Raw genomic sequence first — 12,968 nt, forward strand, 5'->3', positions numbered from 1 at the left:
TGCCCTCACCACCATCATTCGTAGCCACACCCAGCCCACCCACACTTCCCTGGCCCTGGGAGAGGTGGAAGATATTGTTAAACACTATTGAAAATCCCATACCCCCTTGGCTAGGTGGGCATGGTCCTCTCACACATCGAGGAATGTGTCAATGCTTCCTCCTCAGCAACATGGGCCAGGGATGCATAGTGCAGCCACAGGCAGTCCTCCAGGTTCTGGAAAAAGTTGTGGGACATCCTGGGCCAGGCCTGCATGTGGTTGTAGCTCATGGTCCTGTACCAGGAGCACACGTGTTCTTTGGAAACCTTAAGGATCATCAATACCTGGGCTTAGTGGGTTGGGCATCCCTTGGCATATGCAAACAGCTCATCATTAACCACTGGGGCATGCACAGCAAGGGCTTGCTTGGGGCCCAGTGGTGGCATGGCAGGGGGATGGCCCCAGGGTGCATCCCCAGAGTGGTGTCCTAAGGGAAAGATGGGGATGTGAGCAGCTCCTCATTCCAGTTGTCCAGGAGCCCTGTGCCTCCCCGATTCCAGTGGGACTGCAGGTGGAGGGGAAGGGTAGCAGGGCCTGGAGCCAGAAAAGCATGGCCTCTCCTTCCCTGGAAACAGAACAGGGGAGTCAGGCTGCCTGCGGCCAGCACCCAGCTTGTTGCTCGCCTCAGGGGAGCACTCAGAGATGGGGGGCTCAGGCATAAGATGCCTGGGCCTGGGACTGCTTGCCCAATTTACCATGGTCCTTGGGCACCTGACCCCAAATCTGAGGCCAGGCAGAGTACAGCCTCTGGAACAGAGCATCTTATCTCTGAAACATTGAAAATTCTCACAAAAAAGCTTCTGTCTCATGGTTCTGCAGGTCCTGCTGCATATGGGGGAGAGGCTACAGTTGGTATCAGGGATGCTGGCTCAGGGTCACTGCCACCCATCACTGAGAACCTGTGGATGCACCATCTGCATTAGAGGTGGACTGTACCATGGACTGTACCTTCCTGGCAGGAGTGGCCAAGCTGAGCACAGTAAGGGCTAGTGGGGGGTCTATGGGAAGAGCTTCATGAGTGCTGGTGTTCTGCTGCTCCAGGTGGGTCCAGAAGTGCTAGAGCAGGTTGTAATAGGTGGCCCAGGTCATGAAGAGGCTGTCCAGTCACTGTTCATCATTTCAGGTGTGCTGGATGATGTACCACTACCAGTCCTGGCTGGAGCAGCAGACCCAGAGGCAGTGGGACTGGAAGCCCAGGTTGGTGATAGTGACCCTGAGATGATGTGCTGCAGTCAGGTAGGCAGTTACTGGTCATCAGGGAGCCAGGCAGGGTGAGATGGCCGTAGGCCAGGTGGCAGTCAGTGTGGCAGGCCAGCAGGGTAATCATGGCAGCCAGAAGAAGCTCAGGGCACTTGTCATCACTGCCAGGGTCAGGGCCTGGAGCAGCCATAGTATAGGAAGACCAAGGAGAAAGCTGCTGGGTGATGTTCTTGTGCTTGGCACACTGCTTCTGGGCAGGAAAGGGGCTGGCCAGAGAACAGAGAGGTGGAGTTGTTTTTTAAAGAAGGCTGCCACATCCTGGCAGCTGCAGCTGGAGCCTAGAGATCCCTCCAGTGGCCCCAGAGACACATTACAGGGATGTAGGGAACTGGGTGCAAATTTGTTATCTAATTCCCATATGTGTAGATGCCTGCCCAAAAATGCTTACTCTGGCTTAGTTTACACCACAGTAAATCTAGGCAGAAGTAAATACATGTATAGACATGCCTGCTATGTAGGGTTTTGTTGTTGTTATCTTTGTTTTAATAACAATTATAACCACAATTTTGGTCTAATGCATCTCAAGTCTTCCTAATTCCAATATTGACGTCTAAATTCTTCTTTGATCTGGCCCATGGGTTATTTTAAAAGATATGAAATATGAATTGTAAGTTTGTAGACAAAATGTGACACCTTCCTTTCAACACATTACTTCCTACAAATAAATATGTCAGAAAAAGAATGATCCAGAGGTTGCCAGTGATTAGGCCAAATTCTGCCTGTTCTTTAATAAGATCCTTAATATCATCATTTCCTTTCCTTTCACATTTTTCCCTATTCATAGTAGTAAGTTAAAGAAGACTCAAATTCATGTTTTATCAAAGCTTTATAAAACCTCATTTTCATGTTTTCTAACCTCCAACTAATGGTTGTAATGTCAGTGGAAACGATAGTAACTTTGATATCTTATTTTGGGTATTATAATAAATGGTAGAGAACAAATGATCATGCTTCATACTTCATTAATTTTATGTAACTGATTAGACTGAGCCATATGTTCTTCAAAAATTCTGGACCTAGAAATTTAATCCTATTCTACTTAATTTAGTGAAAAACTTCAAGGTCTGATAGCATTTTGTGTTGCACTAAAATATTACTTGTTAAAGCTTTTTTTTTTTCAGAATAAAATGGTGCATACTGGAGCTTAACAAATCATATATTAAAGGGAAAAAAGAAACAAATTGGGTGTTAAAAATAAAATTAAAACAATCCTCCATGAAAAAAACATTTCCTTTCATTGCTCAACTTCATTTTTAAAATTAAGATAAAAAGTAAATTGTACATGTACATAACATATTATTTATTTAAATGGACATGGAATGAATAATTTAAAGAAAATATACAACTATATGAGTGGTGAGTTTTAGTATTTTAAGGGGCTGAATGTAACTTATCAACAGGTATCCTGGTTTTCTCTGATAAAAAATTCCCCCTACTTTTGTATTGAAATGTTAAGCCCGAATCCACATTTTTCCAGGATTAAAATGAAACACACACACAATTTTCTCTGATAAAAAAATATCCAATTTTCAAATAAAAAGTAACCCCATATGCACATATCTATCTATCTATCTATCTATGTTTGGTGCAAATACAGTACCCTAGATAGATAGATAGAAGGTACTGCATTTGCACCAAACATATATAGATGGAGATAGATAGATATCTATCTCTACCTATATCTATATAGATATAGAGATACTTAGATGTCCCATGCAGAATTGCTTGCATGAAAATTGAATGTGCCAATTTTTGCTTGACGTCACATTTTATTGCACTTCAATAGCTTTACAACTCTCGTCCATACACAAAATCCTCAAACATATCACACTTTCTTATGGTAAGAGCTTTATAACACTTCTGTATACACAACATTCCTGGTTTTGTTACTCAAGTCTGGAGTCACTTCAAATCTGGTGTTTTCTGGGTGGGAGATGCTGGAAACAGGCACATGCAGTTGTCCGTGGGTGAAGACAGGATCTCCAAGTAACACTCCTACTCTTTTTAATGATTGTCCCTGGGCTTTATTAATGGTCATGCTGAAAGCTACCTGCACAGGGAACTGTTGACGTGTCCACGTGAATGGAAATGTGTCATCAGATGGTGTGGAGGGGTTTAGTACTAGCTGTCTCGGCCTTTTCCTCCTGTGTCTATTCCAACTCTCATCTGCCACGTCTTGATGATTGTAGATGTTATTGTTTGGGAGGTATTGCTCACCGCAGTATGCTACTGCCCCTAACCCTTTTTATCAGAGGTCCCACCTTTCCGTTGTCTCTGTTACCAGTGCATGAATTTTTGGGAAATACTCAGACCACATTCTGTTGTAATTAGGTAACTTTCTTTATTATCCTTAGAGTGCCATTACACTTTTAACCATTACAGGCCAAAAAAAGCTTTTTTTCCCTTTTTTTTTAAAGTTCTTTTCAAAAACACTTTCAGAGTATTCTTCTCTTTAATATATTAATCGGTCCATCTATAATTCACATCCGTATCAAGAATTGCCTCGAACTTTCTGCTTTTAACATTTGGGTAAGTATTTACCTATGCTATGTTACTTTGTCTATTAGCCCCTAATGGGAACAGTCAACAACTAAACCAAAATCAAAGGTAAAGCTTCCTTACATCTCTATTGCCATCCCCTTTTCCCTTTCTCAATTTCTTGTTGTTTTTTTTTAAATTAGGCATCTGCACTCCTGTCTCCTTTTCTCTAGCTTCTCTGATTCTCTTCCTGTGTGGTCCCGTATAGGGTCTCTCTCTTCTTCAGGGTGCGCTCGGCCCCTTTCTTTGCCCAGCCCTCTCTCTCTTGCCGGGCTGAGCTCCTGGATCACCCTGTCTCCATGATCCTCTGCCCATTCTCCATACTCAAGGAAATTCCGCCCATTCTCCTTCCCTCCTCGCGGCTCTCTCCCACAGCTCCTTTTAAATGCAATGAGCAACTGCTTCTAAAACACTGCTCTCCCAGCTTGATTAGTTCCTCCCCTCTGGCCTTGCCCCATGCCAATACTCCTTCACAGATGGCTTCAGTGCTATTTGAGGAATTAGTACTGTTCTTTCTGATCCAACAGTTTTCACCTGAAGTAGTCTGCTGTTGATGATGAATTGTACCAATAGCCACATTCCATTGCATAGACGGGCAATGGTTTAAGGGCAAGGTTTTGCAGAAGCATGATGAGCATTCCAGGCTTAAGGTGGAGCTGATGTGAAGGCAAACCTGATATCTCTATGGAATTCAGGTACTCAATTGGCACAGCCATAACACTTTCATCCTCTGAAAGAGCATCTGTACTTATACAAATCCATTCTTGGCCTGGAAATTTTGCCACAATAGCATTGTTGATCTCCCGTACAATGGAGTAATGTGGCGCCAAAACAGCTCTTTCAGACGTCCATCCTGGATTTTGATAATTATCCAATGAATTTGGATAGATAGATACATCTCTCTCTCCATATATATATGTTGTATGTCTGACAGCAGTGCCAACTCCTCACTGAGTGGGGCCCAGCTAGGTGCCTGTACACCGTTTCCCATGGGCCAAGGATACTGAGCACAGCTGCAGGCCATTGATGCTGGGGAGGACTGATCTGAGCCATATGTATGGAGAGAGAGAGCAAGCTTCATCTTTTTCAGAGAAACTTCCATACAATGCCTCCATTTTCAGAAACTATTTTGATGTATAAATACTTAAAATAAATTGTAACCATCATGAAACCTAAATACATTTGCACCAAACACACACATATATCTATAGATCTAGATATAGCTCTGTGTGTGTGTGTGTGTGTGTGTGTGTGTGTGTGTGTGTAAGTGTGTGTGTGTTTGGTGCAAATGTATTTAGGTTTCATCTCTCTCTCATATTAGTTTCTGAAAAAATATATGTAGTTTCTGAAAATGGAGGAGTTGTATGGCAGTTTGTCTGAAAAATGAACTGCAAGAAGAAAGTATTTTTAAAGAAATAATGACAAGTAATATAACTTTATTATGGAAAAGAATTTATCTTTATTACTGTTCGATGCAACACAATAAGTTATTTCTGTACCTTCTTAAAATAATAGATCAAAACAAATTCATTTAAATGTGTATGTGGACTAATCAGAATCCTTGTTACCAAAGTAGAATATTTAATTAGTAAAATGTTTTTATGGGATTAAATAATGCATCTCTGAAACACATTTTAAACTTGTTCAGACAGCAAGTAAATATATGTGAAGAGTAAGAGCCTGTTAGTTGCATTCCAATATAAATTAAAATTAAAAAAAAATGTTTTTTTCTTGCACCACTGATGATGCTAGAGCAGTATTAAGTGATTAGTTGGGAAACACAGATTAGAATTTCTCTCCTCTTGGCCCATTTTCCTTGAAAGGAAGCCAAATTCAGCTCTCTGTCACAGTTATGTGCAAGAAAGAGAACAGCTTTCATGAACCATATGATGCTTACAGGTTTTGTGAATCACTTAGATTTTTAATTTTTTTTAAAGCAATGTTCTAAAAAAAAAAAGACACAAAAAGAGAAAATCTGGAACTTCTCTCCTTTCTTTTTAGACACCTTCCCCCCTGCCCCAGGAAGTCTAGGTCTTCTATCCTAAAAAGTGCTAGGTCTCCTGTGATTTTTCAAAAGAAAAATAAGATCAAAGTCTGTGTTTCATTCTTTAAAACTGGTCATTAATGACCAGTGACCTGATATTAATTCCGCATGTTCCTATCTTGTAAAGGGTCCTAAGGGAAAATTGTATTGTTTTGGTGCTGCATGTTTCTAATTTCCCAGGATGTATCTGTCTGTATGTCTGTCTGCTAACTATGGACCCTTGGATGCTAAAATGCTGAGGACATGAATCTTCACCACAGACAGACTTTAGAAACCAATTGACTCTTGCCATAGACCTGGACAATTATTCTAATGCAATATCTATTTTTCCCCACTAGCCAATTTCTAAAATAGAATTTCTAGCCATGAATTCTGGTGATGGAAATTTTTCAGCTCTAGAAATTGTATTAGACTGTTTAATTGACTGTGACACTGGATAATGATCACAGGGAAAGAGAATCAAGATTATTAAAGTGCTTGGTTTGCAAGCCTCACTGAAACGTGGTTAATTCTGTTGCACCTCTGCATCATTTTTCAACACATTATACACAAAAGAGAGGTAATAGCATTTGGGACCTTTTGAGGGGAATTGGATCTGCTTGAATGAAATGTCTTTGATCTTAAATATCATCTTTTCCCCTTCTCTTATCCTCAATAAGAATTCATCCTTCCCCCCTCCAAACACCATCCAGAAAAAAAAAAAAAATCAGGTAAATGTTTATTTTTAGTGATTACCCAATTATCAGTACAGGAGCTCTAGGTAAGTGCCTTGAGCAGCCATTTGCAAAAAAAAAAAGCTTTCTGTCAATTTTCTTCCCTTTTCACTAATAAAATAAGTTGATTTGGCCATTGTTGTTGACCGTAAAGTGTGTGGGTATGCACGGTCCATAAATAACTTTATATAAAATTACAATACTTATAATGTATCCTATAATGTTTTCCCTAGGCCCTTGGGTTCCAGGGATGGGGTACTCACTCAGACCTCCACACCCGTGTAGTTTTGTCTTTGAGTCGTCATTCAGCAGAGACTGGTAGAATGATAAACAGCTTCGTCTTTTTCAGAGAAACAGGATTCAGTAACACACACTTACAGCTTGCAGGGAGAACCAGCCACCACCACCTAACTGCCCCACATAGGATCAGGGGAAAAACTGGACCGTTCCACCCCAGGCCCCTTAAAGGTACCTTCCATATACCACATACCCTAGGGGTTATATGTAAGCATCTGCCTTCCGCACCAAATAGAAATACTTCTATATTGATCAAAGAGGGATAACAAATATAGACATTAGGGCTGCATAGAACCTTGGAAGATGACCTTGGAATATATTTTCAGCTATGTTCAAATAAAATTAAAAAATGGAATCCTCCTCTCATTTTCTTCTTTAAAAAACACATAAATTTAAAAACAAAAACTATATTACAAAGGAATTTCAAATTATATTTTTTCTAAAGCCTTTCAATGCCTAATTTCTGTGCACAGCTATTTCACTAACAAATTGCACCCCAAATTAAAGATTGCATTAATATTTATGTGATTAATTAAGTATTAATTATAAGAACATATAATAGCATGCAAAATGGAAATTTTGTAGCTATTTAGTTCACTTAAATTAAACAAGCAATACAACTGTAATTGGACTCCTATTAATAGATTAAAATGTAAAGGGTGTTAACATTTTATTGGTGTTTAACAAGATAATTAGAACAAGTAAATTAGATATTAACATAGTTATTAGAAGTCAGTATTTACAGATGGTTGCCATATCTATTTACTCTAGGCTACTATTACAAATGTTAATTAAGGACCTAATTACCACCACATGTAGTAAACAGAGCTGTTGGCCAATGGGTAGACCCACCAGACCAGAAAGATGAAGAACAGTCTCACACAAAGTACATCTGGAGTCCCTTTGATTAGGGTTTCTTTTATTCTGTTCACACACATACAAATATTGCTCTTTAGTAGGTTCCAAAATGCAAGCAGAAAGGACAACACATTTCCTCCTAGATAGGCACATTTCCTCTACCAGACCTATTTGTCCATGTGAGAGGCACGTGCTTAATAGTCTTTTTATAGATTGAATGTTATGGAACATTTTTCCAGGAAATCCTATAAGGTTTAATTGTTGGTATTATGAAGAACACAGAAAACATACTCTGGGAGCTTCACCAATACCCCTGGGAATAAGTTGAAAAACTAATTGAATATGATAGCATTATATTGGATTTCAACCAAGATCAGTTGGGTAAAGACATGTATTGGATACTAAATTAGATTAGTCCTTGGGATATTGGATATCTATATACAAATATTTATTGTAAAATATGACACATAAATAATTGGAATATCAGGAAAATTAAGCTGAATTAAGATGAGTGAGGGGTGTAGGTTGTAGCAGTGTTGGTCTAAGGACATAGGCAGACAAAGTTCTTTTGATGAATCTGATTTCTTTTATTAGACCAGCTTAAATAGTTGGGGAAAAAAGCTTTTAAAAATGTTTTTCTGACTATTTAAGTTGGTCTAATGAAAGATATCAGAATCACACAAAGAACCATGTCTTCTCAAGGTGATTGAGGAGCATATTGAAACTGTTTATATTTAAGAACTTGCCCAACAAAACAACACTTAGGATATTAAGAAAAAACAGATTTGTTTAAGGATTAGATTAAAATATTTCTATTCCATTCAAGGTAATTGAAATAGGTTTACTTTTTTTTCTTTTTGTTCGAGACATTCAGTTTAGTTGTTAAGTGTAAACTGATCTCCTGAATTAGTCTATCAATGTGCTGAACATATAGATGAGTATTTTTTGTGTTTTTTTAACTTTAACTCTGATAATACCTGAGAAGCTTAAAGAGAAATATCCTGGTAGTAATCATTAAATAGTTTGGATTCAATCCAAAGCCCTTGTGCTCAAAATACTGATCAGTTTCTACCAGGAGTTCCACATATAGAAGAACTAGAATACTACATATTTTTATTCTTTTTGAAAATTAGAAAAAAATAAAAGATTTATTTTTTCCACTTCCCCCTTCATACTAATAGATCTGAGCATGACTAAAATATTATCAATATCTTTAAGAAACAATGTGAGAGGCAAATATTTAGTGGATGATTAATGACCTAAAGAAGAATGTACTGTATTTCAATGTTTGTCTAACTGTATCCCAACCATGCAGTTAGTCCAATGCAAGATATTAACCACAAAAATACTTGCCTTTCACATATTTCTCTGACCATCATGTCTACAACAGAACTCAAAGTAATTTATGTTTCTTTCAAGTACCCCAGACATTTGCCCTTTGGTGTGCCGTTACAAAAGTTTGACTTGTATCTTTTTATTGTCAGCCCCCAAAACAGGTTTTCAAACTCTATTTTAACTCTTCAAGAAATGGTTTCCCCTAAAATATGTAACATTCAGGTTGAATTAAGGCTTTCTTCACAGAAGAATTAATGCCTTGTTACAATATATTTTCTTCACCCAGCCTCAGTATGTCTATAAAAATTAATCAAGTAATAATAGCTAAATTGAATGGTAGGGGTTGATTTTATGGTTTTATTTTTCAAAATACTATATATAGCTATATGGAGATAGCTATATATATAATTTGAGTGAATAATTCCTTTCCCTTGTGTATGTAAATTAATTTTTCAGTTTAAGAGATTGGAAGAAAAAACTGTCCTCACCATTTTTTCTCTAGAAAAAGGATGTTTTCGGAATTGCCATAAAAGACACACATTGACATTGGGGTCTCTGCTTTGAAAAGTATTACCTGAGAAGCAGACATGTTTCTCAATCTGAAAGAATGGATTGGAAGACAGAATGAGGGAGAAAACAAATCAAATGACTTGGGCAGGGGACATTGTTTGGGGGGGGTAGCTAAATTTTAGCTATACCAGTTGTTTGTGATATTTGTATAATGAGTTGCATAAAATCATTCACTTTCCCTGTGATTCTTTTTAATTTGAGAAATCTGAAGACATTAAAAAAACCAGAAAGGAAAAGAATAAAAAACTACACCAAATTGAAGTAATTACTTTGTAATTAGGTTGAAAATGAAAGAAGAAGAGAAGAAGACCAAAGATTCTTCAGTGACATTTCTTAAGTGAAATGAAAATGAAAGAGTCCTTCCATGAAAATGCATTTGGATAATAACAAATATTGAATAAAATAAATAAATAAATATTTAATTGAACTATTACGGTATTCTATACTGCCATGGAATAACAGATGTTTTATGACTACTGGATCAAGATCTGAATGTATGTAAGCTAAAAGAATGATGCAAGCCCCAGAAAGGTCAATGGAAAGACTTTTGGTGGGCTTTGCATCAAACAGTAAAGGTACATCTGTACTTTAGTCCTCTGGGAACCAGCAGTAATTTCATTATAGTAGCACATAATCATAAGTACTTGAGCCTTTACTTTGCCTCTTAGGATAGTTTTGCAGCCAGATTCTGTTCTAGACTTGGGCACTTAAGTGTGATCCTGTTCCACCCTTGTCAAGTTCCTCTGAAACCATTAAGAGAATAGGTCAGTGGCTCCTCTAAGAAGGAATTCCATAGTCTCTACATGTGGCTTTGAAGAAAGTGTAGCGGGGAGTCGGTTAGAGGCTGAGTTTAGCTGTTAAGTGTAAACTGATCTCATGAATTAGTCTATCAATGTGCTGACTCTAAAAAGTGTAGAGAGTCCCAGAGCTGAAGAAACAGCAGCTGCAGCCAAAGTAAAACCTGCAGCATTGTTGGATGAAGGGGAGAGTGTAAGCCAAATGAGGGAATCACCATTCCTACCACCTACCACCACTCTGAACCCAATACAGCAGGGAAGATAATTTCTTACTCTGATGATTGTAGGACTTCAGTGGTACATCCTCATCTTTCTGCTATGTGGGATTTAGGAAAACCTGTAGGGAACATTTAGCCACAAATGATACATTTGGTTTCTGAAACAACCAAATCAGGGATCTGTGGATATTCCTATATGTTTTACAGTTTTGACTAGACTTGCATTGTGCTATCTTTTTTTTGCTTTCTCCTCTCTTCCTACCCTACACAAAATCTCTTCCCACTCAGCTTCAATCTATACCTAGAGTTTCCTACTGTTTTCTTACCTGCCCATTTCTTTTTTTCACATTTATTTCCACTTAGTTTGTTCGCTCTTAATGCATTTTACACACACACACACACAATTGGAGCCTCCATACTACATGAACCTGTTTTGTCTTACCTGCTTAGCTTGTAATTTAGGAAAGCAGGAAGAGACTTTCAGCTCTGAACTCACGTGCAGGGAACCTGGTTTTCTCTGGTTAAAAAAAAAAAATCCACAATTTTCAGGTTAAAAAAGTAACCCAAAATCCACATTTTTCCATGATTAAAATGAAACACCACTAATATATAAATATACATATAGTGGTGTTTCATTTTAAATCATGGAAAAATGTGGATTTGGGGTTACTTTTTTAACCTGAAAATTGCAGATTTTCATTGTAATCAGAGAAAACCAGAATCCCTGCTTATGTGGTACCTAGAACAATGTAGTCCATTTTTGCTAGATCTCTAGTCGCTACCAAACTGTGGAAGTGATGGTGGTGCTGGAGGTGTTGCTGGTTATTGCTGTTAATATGCTATAAAAGCTTGGCTTGCATTAGTCTCTTCCATAGCAAAAACTGCCAGCGCTAGTGCTTATTATTTATATAATACCCATTGAGTCCGGAAGAGTTTAGGAGATCTTAATATTTCTAGCACTGCTGTGAAGTCTTTAAGTGTATCCATTTTAAAGATGATTAAAATTATGCATGTTTTTGGAAGCTGACTGTTATATATGACTGTAATCATTTAGTACCTCTTGAATCAGGATGTGGGGTTAGGTTTATGGATTCAAGAGAATCACTTTACTCAAGTTTAAAGATGTGAAATTCAGTAACATACCTGCAAGTAGCACTTTCAGCATAATTAAGTATGACTTATGTATTTACTTTTTCTTGTAAGCCTTTAGCAGGTGACAGCACTATCTTTTATGTAGTTGAATGTTGCTGTTTCTAGCAGGAATAGTATTAATTTATTAATTCATTAGATTTTATATGCCACCCTCCACAAAAAGAGGCAAAATCAAATAAATCATAAAGTAGGTAAAATATTAAAATAAATATATATATATATATAATAGAACAAACTCTCCAGGGAGTGTCCTAGAACACCCTGCTTGCTGAAGGCTTGCCCAAGTAAAAAGTATTCCAATATTTCCAGAAGATGCCCATGCTTCAGTTGTGATGGACCACAAGGGAGAGAGAATTCTGGAGTTGAAGAGTGCCTACCAAGAATGAATTCTGACATTTTTTTTGCCAAAAAGACTAATATGTATCATACTCATATTATCTCACTTATGCTGCTCATATCCTATAACCTACCATCGCCTGACTTATTGAGAGGCTAAATGCAGTTGGCTTTGATTGAAGTTACATGTTACACTTAGATCATACTAAGGGCACTTATCATGGTAGTATCTGTACGTTAAAACTCATCAACTTGTGCTAAATGCCCTCTAAGAGAGTGTCTAGATGAGTGCAGCTGTGCTGTATGTGGTGCCACAAATATGGCTGCAGCACCACATACCACATAGTCAGGTGTTCTTCACACTGCAAGGGCACACTAGACATGCATGCACTGCTCTGGGTTTTTTCCCCATGGTATTTTTTAACCCCTGGATATTCAGGGATCAAAAAATGCCTGAGAAAAAAATCCAGCAGCAGATGCATGGGCAGTATGTGTCTTGCAAAGTGAAGCTGGGCTGCCTGGAGGCATGCTGCGGCTGCCAACCAGACTTGCCCGGTAGGATCGTGATTGCTGCAGCCTCAGGAGGCCCCCAGGACCTGAGGTAAGGCTGCTGGGGCCAGCACAACACTGGCACAGCCTCCCCTATTGCCCCCAAGGTAACTTGCTGTGTGTCAAAGCATGCATGGCACAGGCATCCCCTGGGGACAAGTAGCTGCGGAACAAGGTGCACTGCTGTTACTTGTCCCCGGGGAACCAAATGTCCACAGCCTGAATTTCTTGAAGTTACACCACTTCAGGTGAGTGTTAACTC

The 12,968-nt window shown here is 38.6% G+C and overlaps 1 long non-coding RNA gene across 1 annotated transcript in view; it reads right to left on the bottom strand.

Annotated features, from left to right (window-relative positions):
* Window positions 1–3,256, bottom strand: part of LOC109302473 — a 13,153-nt gene extending 9,897 nt beyond the window's left edge. Inside the window, exons 1-2 of the long non-coding RNA XR_002098798.1 lie at window positions 3,245–3,256; window positions 3,173–3,176 (exon numbers count right to left, since the gene is read on the bottom strand). This is a non-coding gene — a long non-coding RNA (uncharacterized LOC109302473). The remainder of the gene's footprint in view (window positions 1–3,172; window positions 3,177–3,244) is intronic.
* Window positions 3,257–12,968: the final 9,712 nt, after the last annotated feature.

The sequence above is a fragment of the Gavialis gangeticus genome, unplaced genomic scaffold (assembly GCF_001723915.1).
Source record: "Gavialis gangeticus isolate Ggan-Ray unplaced genomic scaffold, GavGan_comp1, whole genome shotgun sequence".
NCBI lineage: Eukaryota > Metazoa > Chordata > Crocodylia > Gavialidae > Gavialis > Gavialis gangeticus.